Source organism: Sinohyriopsis cumingii, chromosome 5, assembly GCF_028554795.1.
Source record: "Sinohyriopsis cumingii isolate HCF-2022 chromosome 5, ASM2855479v2, whole genome shotgun sequence".
In the NCBI taxonomy this organism is placed as follows: domain Eukaryota; kingdom Metazoa; phylum Mollusca; class Bivalvia; order Unionida; family Unionidae; genus Sinohyriopsis; species Sinohyriopsis cumingii.
Window position 1 is genome coordinate 102,950,673 of NC_142965.1, and position 21,941 is coordinate 102,972,613.

Here is a 21,941-nt window from a genome sequence, read left to right on the forward strand (position 1 = left end):
AACTCAAAGACACTTACCTTATATAATCAATGTATTCTTTTCTCCATAGTTACAATCCAATTCACAATTCACACCAGAACACTTTATAAATTACATTCACTTCTTCTGTTTCTTTTTTTTACTCTCTCTTTTTTTCAATTTCTTCACCGTCACAGTCTTTTCCTCCTCTTCCTCCTCACTTTCTTCCCTTCTTCTTTTCTTCTCCTGTTTCTTTTTCTTCACCTGGCTGCTTTCTTCCTCTGAAGAATCTCTCTCTTCTTCTGAAGAATCCCTCTTTTCTTCCGACTCCTCATGTTTCTTTTTTGGGCAATCTGGAGACCAGTGTCCTTTTTCTTGACAATAATAACAGGTATCTTGACTTTTATCTTTTCTAGCCCCTGTTTTTGTTCTTTTTTGACGGTCTGGACACTCTGAAGACCAATGCCCTTTCTTCTGACAGATATAGCAAGTATCTTGACTTTTATCTCGAAAGGAAGGAGAGTAGTTTGTCGGCTGGTCTGAAGAGAATTTTCTAACGACCCCTCGCAAAGCTCTGATGAAACGTTCCATCTGGGTAGTCTCTTCCATCGTTGTGTTCGGTTTGAGAGTGAAATGAATAGTGAAAGGACAAGACACACACCCTTTTTATATACGCTGGTTTGCCATGACTATAAATTAGTCTATGGTGTTGACGTTTTGCACTCAAGATGAAACGATCCTATTCATTCGAGAAGAAAGAAGAAGAAAGTAAGAGGCAGAAACGTGATCTATCGCCTCGTACCAGAGCTGAAGTCTTGGCACAAATTCATGCCAGTGATTTTGAAGAGGACATGCGTGAACCAGAATCCGAACCCTCTAAACAAAGTTCACCACCCTTAGTCAACCCTGAAAAATACTATTCCATTCGAGAGACGGAAAAGCGCTCCTCTAGAAAATTTAGAACCACGGCTTACACCTACACAGTGAAGTTTAAAAATTTCAAGTCCGACGTACCATTGGAGAAAGCAGAAGGGTTTATCACCGAGATGTGGGATTCTTTGCTCACCGCACTCAAGCGACAATGTCAACCCAAAGAAGACGATCGCTTGACACTATCCATAGATCACGACAGCTTGAAATCCCCTGTTTGGATCGAGTTAAGCAGACCCGCAGAACTGACCCCTTCCAAAGTCATGGACAAGATTCAACACGTACAACAATCTAATGACCAGTTTGACATCACCGATGGTAAAGCCACACTGAAAATGGCCCACGTCTCTCCTCCTCAAGGGACCGGACAACGCAAAAAGGTGTTATTGGTGAACGACCTTCGCAACACCAAAAAGAGTCTCGTCCAAATTCACAATTCTCAAGACCAGATGTGTTTAGCCCGAGCCATCGTTGTGGGACCAACCTATGCCAACAAGAACGACACGGTAGAATGGAAAAGAGCCTGGAAAACTATTCAACGATCCGACCGAGCCAAACAACGAAACGAAGCAGAACTCCTGTTACAACAAGCCGGACTGTCCAAAGACACACCCTGTGGCATTCTTGAGATGCAGAAATTGCAAGATGTCCTGGCTCCACTCTACACCTTGAAAGTGCACCCTCAAGAAATGCGCGGACCTCTGTTGTTTCAAGGGAAAGACTTTAAGGACGGAAAATACATTCATGTCTATTATCATGATGACCATTTCGATACCATTACCACTATCACTGGATTCCTGGGATACAGTTATTACTGTGAGAAATGTGACTATGGCTATAACAATCGAGAGCAACACAAACATTGCGGATGGAAATGCCCAGGATGTTTGGCCTCTCCACCCTGTCTGAGCGAAGGACAAGAAAGAGTACATTGTCCTGCTTGTCTGCGCACGTTTGTCAGCCCTGCCTGTTACCAACAACATCTGAAGACGCAAGGTTCACAGCAGAAATGTGCTTGTCAACTCCTGAGATTGTGCCCTACCTGTGGACAACGCCTATGTACCAATACTGTCAAGGCACACGTATGTCGAGGAAAGAAAAAATGTCACATTTGTCATCACATCGAGGACCTGCAACACGAATGCTACGTGCAAAAATACCAACCCCCACCAGAGAAAGAGGACGGTCACAAGAAGAAAGGCAATTTCATCTTTTTCGATTTCGAATGCATGCAAGAGACTGGCATTCATATTCCTAATTTCTGCGTGGCTCATTGAGCGTGCGAGAAGTGCATTCAAGAACCTATCTTCAGTCATTGCCCTCACTGCAGCAAGATTCCCGGAGGGCGTGAAAAAATTTTTCGAGGACCGAACACGTTAGCCGATTTTGCCCAATGGGTCTTAGATCCCATCGACAAGACATGGAGCCAAGAGGACATCGAACGTTACGGAGATTGTCATTGTCATGCCACAGTGATGGCTCACAGTTTCTCCGGATACGATGGACAGTTTCTTCTCAGATACTATACGGAACAAGGCACCGAACGTCCTAAAGTTACTTTGAACGGAGCCAAAATCATTTTCATGCAAGTGGGACAAGTGCAGTTTAAAGATTCGATGAGCTATTTGGCCATGCCTTTGAGTCGAATGCCTAAAACGTTTGGAATGACAGAAATGGCTAAAGGGTACTTTCCACACTTTTTCAATACGGAAGCCAATCAACACGCCGTTCTACCCCATTTACCTGAGGCTCACTATTACGACCCCGACAACATGCGTACCGAACAACGAGAAGCTTTCTTCGCTTGGTACCAGACTCACGCCTCCGCCCCTTTCGACTTTCAGGAAGAAATGCTAAAGTATTGTCGTTCCGACGTGGACATTTTACGGCGTTGCTGTGGAAAATTTCGAGAACTGTTCATGGAACACGGAGGGGTCGATCCTTTGAAAGAAGCTTGCACCATTGCCAAAGCGTGTTCCTTAGTATATCGACAATGATTCATGCCTGAAAACACCGTGGCTGTCATCAGTCCTCAAACGACCAACTATGTCAAACGTCAATACTCGGTCAAAGCCCTACGTTGGTTACATTACTTGTGCGACAAGGAAGACAAATGGATTCAGCATGCCCGCAGCGGAGGAGGCGAAAGACCATCGGAACGCTTTCGGTCGATGGCTGGGACTTAGAAAACCCCAAGATCGTGTACGAGTTTAACGGTTGCTTATTTCACGGATGTCCCGTCTGTTACCCTGTTCGTAGCACTAAAATCAGTTTTTACAACGAACCATGGAAGACTTGTACCAGGACACTTGTCAGCGGCGCCTAAAGTTGGAACAGGAAGGATACCAAGTGGTGGAAATGTGGGAACACGAGTACGATCACCGTATGAAAACCGATCCCGAGTTTAAACGCCAAGTGGAAAGTTACCAGTTCATGGACCCGCTGAACCCGAGGGATAGTTTGTACGGAGGAAGGACCAATGCCACCTGTTTGCTTTACCAAGCCGACGAAGAGAAAGGAGAAGAAATCACATACTTGGACGTGTGTTCGCTGTATCCCTACGTGTGCAAATATTGTCGCTTTCCTGTAGGGCATCCGCAATTGCTGACGGAACACATCGACCTGAAAAACATTCGACAATACGAAGGTCTGATCAAGTGCAAAGTTTTACCGCCCACGGACTTGTACCATCCCGTCTTACCTCACCATTGCCAAGGCAAACTGATGTTTCCTTTGTGCCGTACTTGTGCCGAAACGTTCAACCAAGACCAGCCTTGCCATCACACCCAGGAAGAACGGGCCTTGACGGAGACGTGGGTCAGCGTGGAATTGTTCAAAGCTCTGGACATGGGATACCAACTGTTAGAAGTGTACGAAATTTGTCACTTTCCCAAGACAGAACAATACCACAAGGGTGACCCCACGCAGAAAGGCATTTTCGCCGATTACGTGGATGCCTTTTTGAAACTGAAGCAAGAATCCAGCGGCTATCCTTCCTGGTGTCACACTTCCGAAGACGAAAAGACATTCAAAGAGAAATGCTATGAACAAGAAGGCATCACTTTATGTCACATCGAGAAAAACGAAGGCAGGCGATCGTTTGCCAAAGTGATGTTAAATTGCTTGTGGGGAAAAATGGCACAACGTCCGTGTTTACCCAAGACGGAATATTTGACAGAACCTTCCCGCTACTTTCAGATGATTCACGACAAAACCAAATACATGAAACACGTGGACGTCGTTCACGAGGATTTGATCTTAGTCAATTACGAAGAAGATCTGGACTTTGTACAAGACGACCCCTTTGGAAATGTCATCATTGCGGCTTACGTGACAGCTCATGCTCGCTTAAAATTGTACGAAGCTTTAGAACTGTTAGGGGAACGTGTCCTGTACTTTGACACGAACAGTTGCATTTACATCCATCACCCGAGTCAACAGCACCCTGACATCGAAGGAGACCGTTTAGGAGCCTGGACAGACGAACATCCCGACGACAAGTTTCTAAGTTTCGTCAGTGGCGGTCCCAAAAATTACGGCTATGAATACCGGGACCCACAAGGAGAAGTGCACACGACGTCCAAAGTGAAAGGACTGACTCTGAATTATCGTACCAGTCGTGTGGTGAACTTTGGGGTATTGAAAGAAGCCTTGCAATCGGGAGAGGATGCAAACTTTAAAGTGACCACCTATCAACCGAACAAGATTGTACGTTTACCCACTCACCACATCGTCAGTCGGCCCTTAGAAAAAGTCTATCAAATCGTGTACCAGAAGCGAGTGCGACTACCCAACCACTTTACATTGCCGTATGGACACGTTGGTATAAAACTTTGGTTGTAAGAGGATAGCCACCCACCAGAAGGATGACTTCGCCACAGCAAGAATCGATTGAGAAACCCGATGAGAACTCCAAGTTCAAACCCTACCATTTTCCAGTCTTCTTACCTGACTATTGTGATTGTGCCCGTCGATTGGACACGTTTCAGAAATGGCCTACGGATAGGGAAGGATTACCTTCTTCGCATGTTTTAGCTAGAACAGGATTTGTCTACTTGGGACCTGAGTCAGGATTGGGATACGAAGTACAGTGTTTCGCTTGTGGCCTGAAGTTACGAATGGATCTATGTATCTACAAAGATTCAGCTATTCTGGAACATACTCGATGGTCTCCGCACTGCCCTTACCTTTCTATGGCCTTTCCACCCATGACATTACGGTACAATGCTGACGGTACCTTAGAGGCGGTACCTTCCAAAATAAGACATAAAAAACATATAAAAGGAAAGATGTGCAAGCTGGAGACTGCATTGCGACTAGTATAAAAAGGGGCTATAGTCAAGATCGATAGTTCATTGTCACTACCAAGACCGAGCGAACAAGATGAATACTTTCTGAGAAACACAAAACAAGTTTAGACATGCACAATTCAAGTGTGGGGCTTCTGAAGTGGAATGTGATTGTGAGCCTTGCGACTTTTCAACCTGTGTTAGTGACGGTGCCGTCACCCAGGACAGGACTGTCGTGGACAGGCCTGAAAGACCCTTTCGGGAGGACACTTGTGTGACCTTACCCCCTATAGAACTGGTCAGAACATTACCCAAAACATGTTGTACAGACACTTGTGTTTATTCCACGTTGATGGTTATCATATGCCTTTTATCCTTGTACTTAAGCCTTTGGCTTTTATGTATTTTTTTTGTCTTTCATATTCATGTTTGAAACATTCAATAAACGTGTTCTGAAAAAAAGTATATAAACTCTCGTCTTGTTTGTTTTCGTGTCACAAGTGACATTCCAGACACTATGGCTACCTCTGCTGTCTCTGCTCCCTCTTCCTCTACTGTCAAAGTCATCGACGAACACTTAGATGGTGCCAGCTGGGAGGCTTTGTATCTTCGCCATCCCTTTAACATGCTCATTGCTGGACCTAGCGGTTCAGGCAAAACCGAATTCGTCAAACGTTTGATCGAACATAAACATCATTTGATCGATCGACCCCCTCAGCGGATCGTGTGGTGTTACAAAGAGTGGCAATCGGCGTACAGCCTCTTGCGAGAAAGTCAAGGCGATTCCATCGTGTTTGTGGAAGGCATTCCTAAAGAAGATGACGACATCGTCTCTGACTCCTGTCAAACCCATTTGGTCATTTTTGACGACATGTTAGGAGAAGACGAAGAAGAAATTAAACTGTGGTTCACGCGCAAAGGGCATCACCGTAATGCCAGTGTCGTTTACATCACCCAAAATTTGTTTCAACAAAGTAAAGCCCATCGCACCATCAGTCTCAATGCGCATTACGTGGTCTTGTTTAAAAGCCTTCGAGATAAATCGCAAGTGCAAGTCTTAGCCAAACAGTTAGGAACGCCTTGGCTGACTCAGGCGTACGACGATGCCACTCAAACTCCACACGCCTATTTACTCGTCGATTTGAAACCTACAACCCCCGAGGATTTGCGATTTCGTACCCACTTGTTTCACCACTGGTGCCAAGACGGAGGGCCTGTCCTGTACACGTCTTCGTCCTCGACTTAATTTCACTCCACAAAAAATCTATAAAAACCTCAGACCCTTTTCGTCTGTCTCACACACATTTTGAACATGACGTCCCTTCAGTCGCATCTTCCCGTCAAATTGATTCGTGCCTTGTATGGCATCAGTCGAGAAAAAATCCACAAACACGAGCTCGTGTCTTAGAAGCTAGTCTCAAAGAAGTCTTACGATGGTTCACGGTGACAGCACGTCAATTACTCCAAGGGATCATTCAGATTCCTCATCAAACCAAACGCTTTTTTGATCGAAACAAAGTCGCTTTGGTCCAACTGGCCCATCCCCGCATTGACACTCAAACCAAAAAACAAATCATTTTGAAACCTGCAGGGAGCGGTACTCTAGGAGGGGTCATCATTCGATATCTGCCACGGCGGTGACTGTGTCTCCGACAGCCTCACGTTCATCCACTTCTCCGTTGATGACACCAAGAACTGAAGAGTACTTGGAGACGTTGATCACACGAAGAACATCTCCGTTGATGACCCCAAAAAGAACTTCCCCAGTGGCAGGACCCTCCAATTTAGTGGCAGTGGCTGCTGCTCACAAAGTACCTTCTCCCAAAATCAAAGTCCAAGAAAGATCGGGCATGTTACAAAGTTTACCGGATTTGTCCAAGCAAGAACTGGCTCGATTTAGTCCGTTACGTACCCCTGCACGACGTGTCATGCCTGTCCTCAAACTGATACGACGTAAAGACAATCAGTGGCGACGCGTTCCAGTATAAAAAAGGTCTGTGACCAAGTAGGGGTATCAGTGTTTTTGGTGCTGAAGACTCAAAGATGTCACCCTCCAGAAAACATCCCTCTTCTAAACAGCCCCAAGGAAAGAAAAAAAAAGGTCTGCCTCCTCGTTTAGTTAAACATGGGGACATGTTATCTTTCCTGTCCAAAGCTTTTCCACCCCTACGAAAAAAACTCATTCAATCTGCCTCCAAAGAGGTCATCGATACCGTGTGCGAATGCTGTTTGAACGTCTTGAAAGGCACGATCCCTTTGTCCAAACACCAGAAATAATGCTTAGGTAAACATCGTCACGTTCTTCGCCAAATGGTTCAAAAGAAAATTCCCATTCGTCAAAAGAAGAAGATGTTGGTCCAACGTGGAGGCATTTTACCCCTCTTGTTAGGTCCCTTACTGAAAGGAGTCTTGGGAACCATTTTGGGAGGACTGGTGGGAGCAAGATAAAAAGGCCCTCGGAAGTCCCAAGATCTCAGAATCGACCCCTAACAACCCCATGGAAGGACGAAAACTAGCTTTAGTGCCTTACAAACGATGGATGGAATACCATCGTTGGCAAGAACAACGCACCCCGCATTTACCTCCCAATCCCCATTTGAGCGAGATGTCCCAGTTACAACACGAATTGCAGTCCTTGTTGGATCGCCAAGATTTGTCCGAAACAGAAAAATCGCAAAAGTACGGTCAACTTTTGCAACGACTGCAACTCTTTCACCAGAAAGCTTTAGACGAAACAGCTCTACCCACTCTGAAAGATTTTAAGACCTTGATGTAAAGTCCAGTACCATCACCAGTACCAGTACCAGTACCAGTACCACCACTACCAGTGACCAAGACAGAAAAAGGAGAAGAAGAAGAAGAGGAAGGGTTTCAAACTCCACCAGAAAAAGTACGCAAGTTAACAACACCACCTACCTCCAGAATTGGATGGATTAAAAAGATGATGGCCACCCCTTCTTCATCACAAGAGAAAAAGAAAGTGAAGACAGAAGTGAAGACAGAAGTGAAACAAGAACCGATATCCCCCGCTCAGACATCCTCCTCTTCAACACCTATTGCCGATCGCACACGCAAAGCATTGCAATCCAAGAAAGTACCCCAAGAGAAAAAGAGTAGCATCCTCCAAGAGTGAGTGTCTTATTAATACACAAACACAAAAAAAAAAATGGAAAAAGTCTTAGCCAGCATTTACTACGATCCCTCTCATCCTGCAGGTTACGCAGGAGTGCAAAAATTGTATCGTGCTGACAAAACTCGATTGAAAAGTCTCCGTTTACCTCAAGTGCAACGATGGTTACAAGAACAAGCTACCTACACTTTACACAAACCCATTCGACGCAAGTTTGCCAGAAGTCACACCCGAGTGGAAGGCATCGATCATCAATGGCAAGCCGATTTAGCCGATGTCTCTCATTTGGCCAGCTACAATCGTGGCTACAAATATTTGTTTTGTGTCATCGACGTCTTTTCCAAATTTGCCTGGGTCGTGCCCTTGACTTCCAAATCGAGCAGCGAGTTAGTGCGAGCCCTGCAACGAGTGTTGAAACAAAGTGGCCGTCACCCTCTTCTTTGGCAAACGGACAAAGGCACCGAATTTCTGAACCAAGCTTTCCAAAAAGAATTAAAGAAACGTGACATTCATTTTTTTACCACCGAGAATCCCGAAACCAAAGCCAGCATCGTGGAACGTTTTCAACGCACTTTGAAAGAACGCATGTGGAAATATTTTACGCATCACCACACTCTGAAGTACATCGACATCTTACCGCACCTGGTGCAAGCGTACAACCAATCTTACCATCGAAGCATCGGACGTGCCCCGCAAGAAGTGACTCCCGAGAACGAAGTGTTGGTGTTTGAGCGCCAGTTTGGTACGTCCCCGACGAGGGCTGTCCCCAAGAAAAGTGGAGAGTTGGCCGTAGGAGATTGGGTGCGCATTGGCAAAACCAAACGCACTTTCGACAAAGGTTACTTACCTAACTGGACGACCGAATTGTTTCGTGTCACTGGACGAGTGCATGGCCGTCATCCTGCCGTCTATAAATTGGAAGACATGAACGGAGAAGTGCTCAAAGGAACGTTTTATTTGCCCGAGTTACAACGTGTCACCAAAAAAGAAGACGACGTGTACGACATCGAAAGCATTCTGGAACGCAGAACTCGTAAAGTGGGCAAACGACGTGTCAAAGAAGTCAAAGTACGTTGGAAAGGATATCCACCCAGTTTTGATTCTTGGATCGACGCTTCGCAAGTCATCGACTATAAAAAGAAGTGACCATCATGCCCTTTCACACAGACACAGCTACGTCGACCACTCCTTCACCTAGTTCTTCTGATTTACAAAAACAACCGTTGTGGGTGTGGTGCGGAGAACGTGTGCCTAAAACGCAAATCGTCTTTTTCTCCAAATCTTCGTGGATTATTGTGTCATCGGGGCAGCCATTGCCAATTTGAGTTTGCAACAAGGAGACAAACAATTGTGGACCATTTTATTGAGCAGTTGCATCGGTTACCTGCTTCCCAATCCCTCTCTGAAATTCTCTTCCAACGGGAACCACGGGAACCTTGTGTCCAGTGCCAGTGCCAGTCACCACTCCAACCACAACCAGAACCCCATTTTGAGCGGAGACACGCCTCTGACGTCCAGTAACCCCTTGGACAGCCACAGATCTCTGGAATTATGGGTCACCAAAACCAATTTTACTTAACCTTACCCAATGACAGTTCCATGGAGGTGTTTCCCAACAACACGTTGTGCTGTTACACGGCCAAATTACCTCAGGCCATCCCCTTAGATCACGAAGCCCATTGGGAAGTGGCTTTGGTAGAAATGATTCACCCAACACAAATCAAAAACATCACTGAAACTCAAAACACTTTTGACGTCGAAATTCTGGACCCAACAGTGCAGCAAACCATGACGACCACTTCTCAACACAAATCACTTCCCAAGACCCCAATACTCAACAGTGACACTTCTCCTCCTTTTTACATTTATCACTTTAAAATTAACTCAGGTCATTATTTTAGTGGTCAACATCTGGTGGAGGCCATCGCTGACAAATTCTATGCAGCATTTGACAAAGTTCTGACCGGACTAAAAAAACGTGTCACCATTGAACTGATCCAGGGACTGAATTTGATCTTCGTGTACTCCGATGTGGTGGAGTACAACGTGGTGGGACACACCTCTGTGCCGTTACTGCGTGTCATTCCTTTCAAAGTAAATTCTGCCACGGCCACTGACGAGGAAGGTGGAAACACTTATCACGTCCACCGCGAATTTGTCCATCCTCACTATTTGCCTGTCAGCAAGTCGTATTTGGACACGGTCAACATTGCTATAAAAGGAGATCTGGGACAAAATATTCCATTCAACAAAGGAAAAGTTACGGTGAAACTCCATTTTCGAAAACTGTTCTCTCACGACTCGTAAGTCATGTATCCAGTGTACCGAGGGGTTGCTCGACAGCGAGGACACGGTTTAGGAGATATGTTAAAATCGGCCTTTCGTTCGGTGGCTCCGGTGTTGAAACCGATGGTGACACGCGGATTGCACGCCTTGAAAGATGCGGCACTGACGCAAGGCAAAGAATTTCTCCAAAATGTCATCATCGACAAACAAAACCCTAAAGAAGCTTTCATGAAGGCAGGCAAAAACGTCTTGCTGCAAACGGGTAAAAACCTTTTGGGCCAACGAGACACACCTATAAATGCCCTGCACGCTACCGTGTCAGGCATTCAGCAAGGACAAGGCAGAAAGAGACGACGAAGAAAACACCCTTTCACCAGACTTCAAGCGAGAAAGGCCAAGAAAAGAAAAACCGTTCGAGACTTAGACGTTTTCGATTATTGAGACACAGCAACAAAAAAATGATGCACCGAGAGTCATGCGCCTGTTCCAAGTCGGAACTGGATCTGTTTGCCATGGCGCCCACCATGATGACCATGCAAGAATCCCAATGGGTGGAATTTCATCCCGTCTCCTCACTGACGGATTCCGCGCCCATCGAGTTTGAAATCAAGGGACAGCCCGAAGATTACATCGATCTGAATAGCAGTTACTTGTACTTGAAAGTCAAAGATCTAGATAAGGATGATGGTGCAGTAGAAGACAGTAGTTAAGTGGGATACCCTACGTACAATGGGAATTAGCATTACAGGGACCCCTGGGACACTCTACGTACAATGGAAATTTAACATGGCGAAAAATCGTGGGACACTCTACGTACAAGGGGAATTTAACATGGCGAAAAATCGTGGGTCACTCTACGTACAAGGGGAATTTAACATGGGAATAAATCGTGGGACTGTCTAGCGTCAGGGGGAATTGAATATGGAGAAAAATCGTGGGACTGTCTAGCGTCAAGGGAAATTGAACATGGTGGGATTGTCTAGGGACAATGATGGTAGAGGGTCAAACACAACAGAGACAGAGACATACATACACTAGTACAAGCGTGAGATTTATATATAAAGCATTACCAAGACCTGAAATCTTGCTGGGGTGTTCAAAAATTTGCATAATTGTAATGATGCTATAAATAGCTATAATCAAGGAAATGCTCAACGACAAAATGGATGTGACTAAAAGTAACGCTAAAATGACGAAATTGTCCCAGAATTTAAAGGAAAATAAACATATCCCCGAAAATTAAGTTACAATGGTTTAGACTAAAATGGATAAAATTAGTAACTACTTACAATATCAACTTCTGTGACGATCGTGAATAAATACCTATGTATCTATAATCAGCTGCAATTCCTATGAAATCCCACTATCTATTTATAGCTCCAACTTGTGGGTTTTTCCTTTGGAAAATCCCACTATCTTTTTATAGCCTCAGCTTGAGTGACGTTCCTGTTTATGAATTCTAGTATATATGTATAGCTACAAAATGTGGAAATCCCCAAGTCGATATTTATAGTCTCAAAATTTCCAGCGTCAGTGACGTCACTGTACTGAACACTAGGGGATCAATGTCAACAGTGTTGCAAGTGGCTGATCTGAATACACGCTACTGCAGGTAGGTAGGTAGAGTGTATCTGATAGGGATAAAGTGAGTTTTTATAGGGACAAACAGAGACCAATACACACACACACACACACACACACACAACGTACGCGCGCAGACATACGCACACACACACACACACACACACACACATACACAGAGGGAAGAGGAAAAAACAAATCCCAAATATACTATCAATACAGAAGGGAGATAACACAAACCCCAAATAACCTATCAACACAAACGTACGCGAACGCATACAAACCCCAAATATACTATTCACACAACGTCGCTAACGCATACAAACCCCAAATATGCTATCCACACTCGGGAGGAAGAAGAAAAAACAACCAAATATACGATCTACACAACGTACGCGAACACACACACACACACACAGAGGGAAGAGGCAAAAACAAACCCCAAATATACTATCAACACAGAAGGGAGATAATACAAACCCCAAATAAACTATCCACACAAACGTACGCGAACGCATACAAACCCCAAATATACTATTCACACAACGTCGCTAACGCATACAAACCCCAAATATGCTATCCACACTCGGGAGGAAGAAGAAAAAAAAAACAACCAAATATACGATCTACACAACGTACGCGAACAAACACACACACACACATACACACACACACAGGGAAGAGGCAAAAACAAACCCCAAATATACTATCAACACAGAAGGGAGATAATACAAACCCCAAATAAACTATCCACACAAACGTACGCGAACGCATACAAACCCCAAATATACTATCAACACAGAGTGAAGAAGAAAAAGTTTTTTGAAAGCACCTAAGCCCTCACCTGCAATGACCAACTCTGTCAAACACCTACACCCCACCCCCATTCCCAACACTACAAAACCCATTTAACCCGTTATTTTATGGCATCAGTGTGTGATTTAGGAAACATCAAGACACAAAATGATGGATGAATAGACTGACTATTGTTTACCGACTTGCATGCCTAAAGAGCGTGCGTGAAGGAAAACATCCTTCCATTTCAATTCTAGCTAAAACATGATCCAGAGGGATAGAGAGAGGTGAAAGAGCACAATTTCATAAAGTGTGAGTAAAAACAAAAGACGCCATCCTTATTATACAATGTCAAGACCAACAGACACTTACGTTTTCTTTCTGGTCTATTCTCTTTTAGAAGGTAGTATGAAATTTCACATCAGGGCCAACGCATCGGCTCACATTGTCAATTTTTCCATTTCCATGTCTTTACTGGCACAAGTTCTTCATCATCTTCAATTTCTCCTTCTTCTGAATCCCTCTTCTCTGTTTCGTCTTGTTTTTGTTTCTTCTCTTTTCTCGTAGGGCACTCTGAATTCCAGTGTCCTTTCTCCTGACAACGATATTAGGTATCTTGACTTTTGTCTCTCTTTCTTAGACGAAGCAGGTATTCTGGAGACAAATACCCATTTACCTTTGCAGATATAGCAAACTTCATTAGCACTTACACACTTTCGTATGACTCTCATCAAATCAACGATCAAAAGAGTAAGTTTTGTTGCCACTTTCGCATGTGAATTATGCTTTCGTATGACTTTTAGCAAATATTTGACCAGCAGGTCGATCTGTGCTGACTCTTCCATCTTCTTGATCGTTTGAGAGCGGAATGAATACTCTGACGCTAAGACACTCTCCTTATATACAGAGACCTGCTGCGTATGAAACCTAGTCAAATGTAATTTTGCAATAAGATGAAACGATTTCATTGAGGAAGTAAAAAGCAATGATGTACCGTATCGCCTCACACAAAACCTGAAGTGTTAGTTCAAATCCGTGTCAGCGATTTCGAAGACGACATAACTGAGCTTTAATCAATGCTCTTCAATTATGCCACAAAACCACGAGTCCTGATTCACGCCAAAAGAAATTTCGTTCGGTCCATAAAAAATAGTATCATATCTGAGAAACGCAAAAAGGAACTTCCAGAAATCTGAGAAAGACGGCTTACACCTACAACGTAAATGTATGAGTTCAAGTAGTGCGTGAAACTTAGTCAAATTAAATTTTTATAGTCAAGACGAAACGATCTCTTTTCGAACAAGAAAGCAGACACCAAGCGACAATGGCGATCCGTGTCACACAACACTTTTCAAAATGTATATTATCAGAGGTTTGTTCTAGCGATCTGCACGGTTAAATTAAATGTTGATGTATTTTGCAATAAGACGGACACAATTTCCATGGGATCGCCCATGGTACGAATGTTCGTGCATTAGTTTAATTTTCAAAAATATTTTTTTTATATAAATCGCCTATAGGATAGACCCAGTAAAGCATGGCCATTCTCGTCACTGTCTGAATAGCTACTCAAGTCAATTCGAAGCGAACGCGGTAAGAAAATAAGTATAGCCAATGAAATGGCTTACAACAGGTGATGCATTGTTTTGTTCTAGGACTGTGTGGCATAATAATCCCTATGTTCTTGCGTTGTTACCATTACAGTGCAGACAGACTGAAATGTGAACTTACAAGCCCTCTTTGTGTGTGTTGTACCATTTCCTCTTACCACATCAAAATACTGAGCGTCACAGTATTGGTTCGCGTTTTCAAACTGACCATTTTTTTTATATCTCACTTAAACATTTCGACATAAACACTCACACTCACATCGGTAGAGTCAGAACAGACGTGTTACAGTATTGAGGGGCATGCTATCTTTTCGTTTTCAAACTAATACATTTGGGGCTTGTATGAAGTAAAGAACCGAAAGTACAGTGAAACTCAAGGATGATGACCCAATCTGTCTGTCTATTGATGCGTGTATTTACTTAAGAAGAAATATGACCTCTAAAACACAAAGAGATACGGCAAGCATGATTAAATCAAACACAACGATGTTTTCCTTCACGCCCGTGTAATTTAGAGTTTCAATCGTCTTTGAAGACAAACTTGGTCTCCTTTTGTAGGGCTTGAAATAATAAAAGAAACTGAAAAATCTTAAGCACTTTGCTATAGATAATTTCATCAACAGACTAAACAACATAAATACCGTTACAACAATAGAAAGCCTTAAATCTTCTATCAAAAAGAAATGCATGAAAAAAATTAAAGATTAACGATAACTAACCAATGAAACCGAATTTAACAAAGGCAATGACATGTGAAGAAATGCCTCTCACTTTGGAAAGGTAGGCGAATGTACTCTGTCATGCACCATCAACTTGAAAAAAATTATAAACAGAGAGAAACCTGAATTCAAAATTCAGTTGTTTCTTTTTCTTCAAAATTGTTTCGTTTCTTTTTTCTTTTTTTTTGGAACAAATCTAAGCACTAATATAGAGTGGAAAAGGGAAAATGCACATACAAGCTTTGATATTTCTGAAAAAATGAGGGGATATTCCTAACGTTCATAACCACCTATATATGCTTGGACTTGTCTGTGACTTATCCACAAAACAAGATGTACATATTTCTGGTCAAGCTGCAAGTGTGTGCGTGTTTTTGAAAATGGTAAAAATGGGATATACAATTTTCTCGTGACACTTATAAAGTGAAGAGTCTGTGCAAGTGTCAAAAGCCAAAGTCATATAAGTTTTGTATTTTGTACGGCTTGTAAAGATTTCCACTTTAGAAAATGTGAACTATCACAAGTTATTATCACAAACAGAAGTGGAACATATGAGCTTGCAAGAAAGAAAATAACCCAGACAGTTGGTGTCATCAAGAGTGCTAGAGACGGTACCCGAACTTGCTTGCTTGCTTACTTGAATTAAAGTGATTTTCGCTCTAATGGAGCATGTATCACTGGTTTAATAACGCACCGCGTGATTTTTAATTACTCCTGGGAAGGAAAGAGAGCCTCATCCCCCCAGGCTTTTATGTACTCACAGACTACTTTTAAATTTAGCCAATCAGGTGTAGGACTAACTAGTCCTTAACAACCTGACTGAAAGGCTTTAAACATGAGTGGGAATTGTCTCACCACACACTCATTTTTCTGTCCGAGCGTGGTAAAGGAGGAAAAATGTGCTCAGCAAGACAGCCATGGATGTTAAGTACTCACCAAAACGCTAGCCCGTACTTATTTCAAATCAAGTCGTGTCACCAAAAAAGACGACGTGTACGACATCAAAGGCATTGTCAAACGCAGAATGCCTCAGTGCTAACTGGCTAGGTCTGCATTTCTTGCTCCCGCTGCTGTTGCGTATATTTCTTCCCTCCACACCGAGTTCTGGGCCTAATTCTTTAAATTTCGTCACTATGGCGATCGCTTCAAGTTCCCCCCAAAAATTTCAGGGCTACCCCATACTCTCGAAAAGAAATAACATTCCATTGCCTATGATATGTTAGTCAGTTAGAAGAAAAAATCCAGAAGTGAGTCTATCAGCACATGATTTCTTTATCTTGGTTAGAAAGTGTAACTCTAAGTTGTTCGTTTCCGTCGCTTATCAAAATTTTAAAAATAGTAATGTTCTATAAAAAGTGAGTGAGTGTTTCTTTTAGGTCTGTGCGGTTTTTTTTTTGGTTTTTTTTTGTTGGTGATAATATGGATAATGTAAGTTCGGGTACAACGAAATTTAAAGAATTAGGCCCAGAACTCGGTGTGGAGGGAAGAAATATACGCAACAGCAGCGGGAGCAAGAAATGCAGACCTAGCCAGTTAGCACTGAGGCATTCTGCGTTTGACAATGCCTTTGATGTCGTACACGTCGTCTTTTTTGGTGACACGACTTGATTTGAAATAAGTACGGGCTAGCGTTTTGGTGAGTACTTAACATCCATGGCTGTCTTGCTGAGCACATTTTTCCTCCTTTACCACGCTCGGACAGAAAAATGAGTGTGTGGTGAGACAATTCCCACTCATGTTTAAAGCCTTTCAGTCAGGTTGTTAAGGACTAGTTAGTCCTACACCTGATTGGCTAAATTTAAAAGTAGTCTGTGAGTACATAAAAGCCTGGGGGGATGAGGCTCTCTTTCCTTCCCAGGAGTAATTAAAAATCACGCGGTGCGTTATTAAACCAGTGATACATGCTCCATTAGAGCGAAAATCACTTTAATTCAAGTAAGCAAGCAAGCAAGTTCGGGTACCGTCTCTAGCACTCTTGATGACACCAACTGTCTGGGTTATTTTCTTTCTTGCAAGCCCATATGTTCCACTTCTGTTTGTTATAATAACTTGTGATAGTTCACATTTTCTAAAGTGGAAATCTTTACAAGCCGTACAAAATACAAAACTTATATGACTTTGGCTTTTGACACTTGCACAGACTCTTCACTTTATAAGTGTCACGAGAAAATTGTATATCCCATTTTTACCATTTTCAAAAACACGCACACACTTGCAGCTTGACCAGAAATATGTACATCTTGTTTTGTGGATAAGTCACAGACAAGTCCAAGCATATATAGGTGGTTATGAACGTTAGGAATATCCCCTCATTTTTTCAGAAATATCAAAGCTTGTATGTGCATTTTCCCTTTTCCACTCTATATTAGTGCTTAGATTTGTTCCAAAAAAAAAGAAAAAAGAAACGAAACAATTTTGAAGAAAAAGAAACAACTGAATTTTGAATTCAGGTTTCTCTCTGTTTATAATTTTTTTCAAGTTGATGGTGCATGACAGAGTACATTCGCCTACCTTTCCAAAGTGAGAGGCATTTCTTCACATGTCATTGCCTTTGTTAAATTCGGTTTCATTGGTTAGTTATCGTTAATCTTTAATTTTTTTCATGCATTTCTTTTTGATAGAAGATTTAAGGCTTTCTATTGTTGTAACGGTATTTATGTTGTTTAGTCTGTTGATGAAATTATCTATAGCAAAGTGCTTAAGATTTTTCAGTTTCTTTTATTATTTCAAGCCCTACAAAAGGAGACCAAGTTTGTCTTCAAAGACGATTGAAACTCTAAATTACACGGGCGTGAAGGAAAACATCGTTGTGTTTGATTTAATCATGCTTGCCGTATCTCTTTGTGTTTTAGAGGTCATATTTCTTCTTAAGTAAATACACGCATCAATAGACAGACAGATTGGGTCATCATCCTTGAGTTTCACTGTACTTTCGGTTCTTTACTTCATACAAGCCCCAAATGTATTAGTTTGAAAACGAAAAGATAGCATGCCCCTCAATACTGTAACACGTCTGTTCTGACTCTACCGATGTGAGTGTGAGTGTTTATGTCGAAATGTTTAAGTGAGATATAAAAAAAATGGTCAGTTTGAAAACGCGAACCAATACTGTGACGCTCAGTATTTTGATGTGGTAAGAGGAAATGGTACAACACACACAAAGAGGGCTTGTAAGTTCACATTTCAGTCTGTCTGCACTGTAATGGTAACAACGCAAGAACATAGGGATTATTATGCCACACAGTCCTAGAACAAAACAATGCATCACCTGTTGTAAGCCATTTCATTGGCTATACTTATTTTCTTACCGCGTTCGCTTCGAATTGACTTGAGTAGCTATTCAGACAGTGACGAGAATGGCCATGCTTTACTGGGTCTATCCTATAGGCGATTTATATAAAAAAAATATTTTTGAAAATTAAACTAATGCACGAACATTCGTACCATGGGCGATCCCATGGAAATTGTGTCCGTCTTATTGCAAAATACATCAACATTTAATTTAACCGTGCAGATCGCTAGAACAAACCTCTGATAATATACATTTTGAAAAGTGTTGTGTGACACGGATCGCCATTGTCGCTTGGTGTCTGCTTTCTTGTTCGAAAAGAGATCGTTTCGTCTTGACTATAAAAATTTAATTTGACTAAGTTTTACGCACTACTTGAACTCATACATTTACGTTGTAGGTGTAAGCCGTCTTTCTCAGATTTCTGGAAGTTCCTTTTTGCGTTTCTCAGATATGATACTATTTTTTATGGACCGAACGAAATTTCTTTTGGCGTGAATCAGGACTCGTGGTTTTGTGGCATAATTGAAGAGCATTGATTAAAGCTCAGTTATGTCGTCTTCGAAATCGCTGACACGGATTTGAACTAACACTTCAGGTTTTGTGTGAGGCGATACGGTACATCATTGCTTTTTACTTCCTCAATGAAATCGTTTCATCTTATTGCAAAATTACATTTGACTAGGTTTCATACGCAGCAGGTCTCTGTATATAAGGAGAGTGTCTTAGCGTCAGAGTATTCATTCCGCTCTCAAACGATCAAGAAGATGGAAGAGTCAGCACAGATCGACCTGCTGGTCAAATATTTGCTAAAAGTCATACGAAAGCATAATTCACATGCGAAAGTGGCAACAAAACTTACTCTTTTGATCGTTGATTTGATGAGAGTCATACGAAAGTGTGTAAGTGCTAATGAAGTTTGCTATATCTGCAAAGGTAAATGGGTATTTGTCTCCAGAATACCTGCTTCGTCTAAGAAAGAGAGACAAAAGTCAAGATACCTAATATCGTTGTCAGGAGAAAGGACACTGGAATTCAGAGTGCCCTACGAGAAAAGAGAAGAAACAAAAACAAGACGAAACAGAGAAGAGGGATTCAGAAGAAGGAGAAATTGAAGATGATGAAGAACTTATGCCAGTAAAGACATGGAAATGGAAAAATTGACAATGTGAGCCGATGCGTTGGCCCTGATGTGAAATTTCATACTACCTTCTAAAAGAGAATAGACCAGAAAGAAAACGTAAGTGTCTCTTGGTCTTGACATTGTATAATAAGGATGGCGTCTTTTGTTTTTACTCACACTTTATGAAATTGTGCTCTTTCACCTCTCTCTATCCCTCTGGATCATGTTTTAGTTAGAATTGAAATGGAAGGATGTTTTCCTTCACGCACGCTCTTTAGGCATGCAAGTCGGTAAACAATAGTCAGTCTATTCATCCATCATTTTGTGTCTTGATGTTTCCTAAATCACACACTGATGCCATAAAATAACGGGTTAAATGGGTTTTGTAGTGTTGGGAGTGGGGGTGGGGTGTAGGTGTTTGACAGAGTTGGTCATTGCAGGTGAGGGCTTAGGTGCTTTCAAAAAACTTTTTCTTCTTCACTCTGTGTTGATAGTATATTTGGGGTTTGTATGCGTTCGCGTACGTTTGTGTGGATAGTTTATTTGGGGTTTGTATTATCTCCCTTCTGTGTTGATAGTATATTTGGGGTTTGTTTTTGCCTCTTCCCTGTGTGTGTGTGTGTATGTGTGTGTGTGTGTTTGTTCGCGTACGTTGTGTAGATCGTATATTTGGTTGTTTTTTTTTCTTCTTCCTCCCGAGTGTGGATAGCATATTTGGGGTTTGTATGCGTTAGCGACGTTGTGTGAATAGTATATTTGGGGTTTGTATGCGTTCGCGTACGTTTGTGTGGATAGTTTATTTGGGGTTTGTATTATCTCCCTTCTGTGTTGATAGTATATTTGGGGTTTGTTTTTGACTCTTCCCTCTGTGTGTGTGTATGTGTGTGTGTGTGTGTTTGTTCGCGTACGTTGTGTAGATCGTATATTTGGTTGTTTTTTTCTTCTTCCTCCCGAGTGTGGATAGCATATTTGGGGTTTGTATGCGTTCGCGTACGTTTGTGTGGATAGTTTATTTGGGGTTTGTATTATCTCCCTTCTGTGTTGATAGTATATTTGGGGTTTGTATGCGTTCGCGTACGTTTGTGTGGATAGTTTATTTGGGTTTGTATTATCTCCCTTCTGTGTTGATAGTATATTTGTGGTTTGTATGCGTTCGCGTACGTTTGTGTGGATAGTTTATTTGGGGTTTGTATTATCTCCCTTCTGTGTTGATAGTATATTTGGGGTTTGTTTTTGCCTCTTCCCGCTGTGTGTGTGTGTGTGTGTGTGTGTGTTCGCGTACGTTGTGTAGATCGTATATTTGGTTGTTTTTTCTTCTTCCTCCCGAGTGTGGATAGCATATTTGGGGTTTGTATGCGTTAGCGACGTTGTGTGAATAGTATATTTGGGGTTTGTATGCGTTCGCGTACGTTTGTGTTGATAGTTTATTTGGGGTTTGTATTATCTCCCTTCTGTGTTGATAGTATATTTGGGGTTTGTTTTTGACTCTTCCCTCTGTGTGTGTGTGTATGTGTGTGTGTGTTTGTTCGCGTACGTTGTGTAGATCGTATATTTGGTTGTTTTTTTCTTCTTCCTCCCGAGTGTGGATAGCATATTTGGGGTTTGTATGCGTTCGCGTACGTTTGTGTGGATAGTTGATTTGGGGTTTGTATTATCTCCCTTCTGTGCTGATAGTATATTTGGGGTTTGTATGCGTTCGCGTACAAGATAACCGGGTGGGATATTTCGGATTAACAACAGAACACGTTTTGACGACACATATATGGTTTAATGTGGCGATTTATACGAGTAGTGGATTATGAAGATGTGTGCGTATTTATAATCCAAATATTGGATCTATTTAACAAAAAAAAACCGCACAGTTTCAAAGATGGAAAAAATGTACAAATAAATTTAGGTCAGTAACCCTAAAACACAGGATAAATGATTTCACAAATGATTCAATAATGGAAAGATGAATATAGTTCACTCAAATAGTAAACGATGCAAGTCTACACATAGTAAACCAAAAAAATGTATTCGCTCAGGTAGCGAAATTATGTCACTAAACAAGAACGGATATACAATCTATCCTTCCAGTCCTGAATAATACACTGGGTCTTACTAACCCAAAATTAGCATACAGCTAAAAATACATGTGTGGAGATGCACTCCGTCACCCGTGCACCATATCCGCTCCACAGCTCCTCCGAATCAATTTCACAACCAATATAGACTCCGGACCCTCGGAA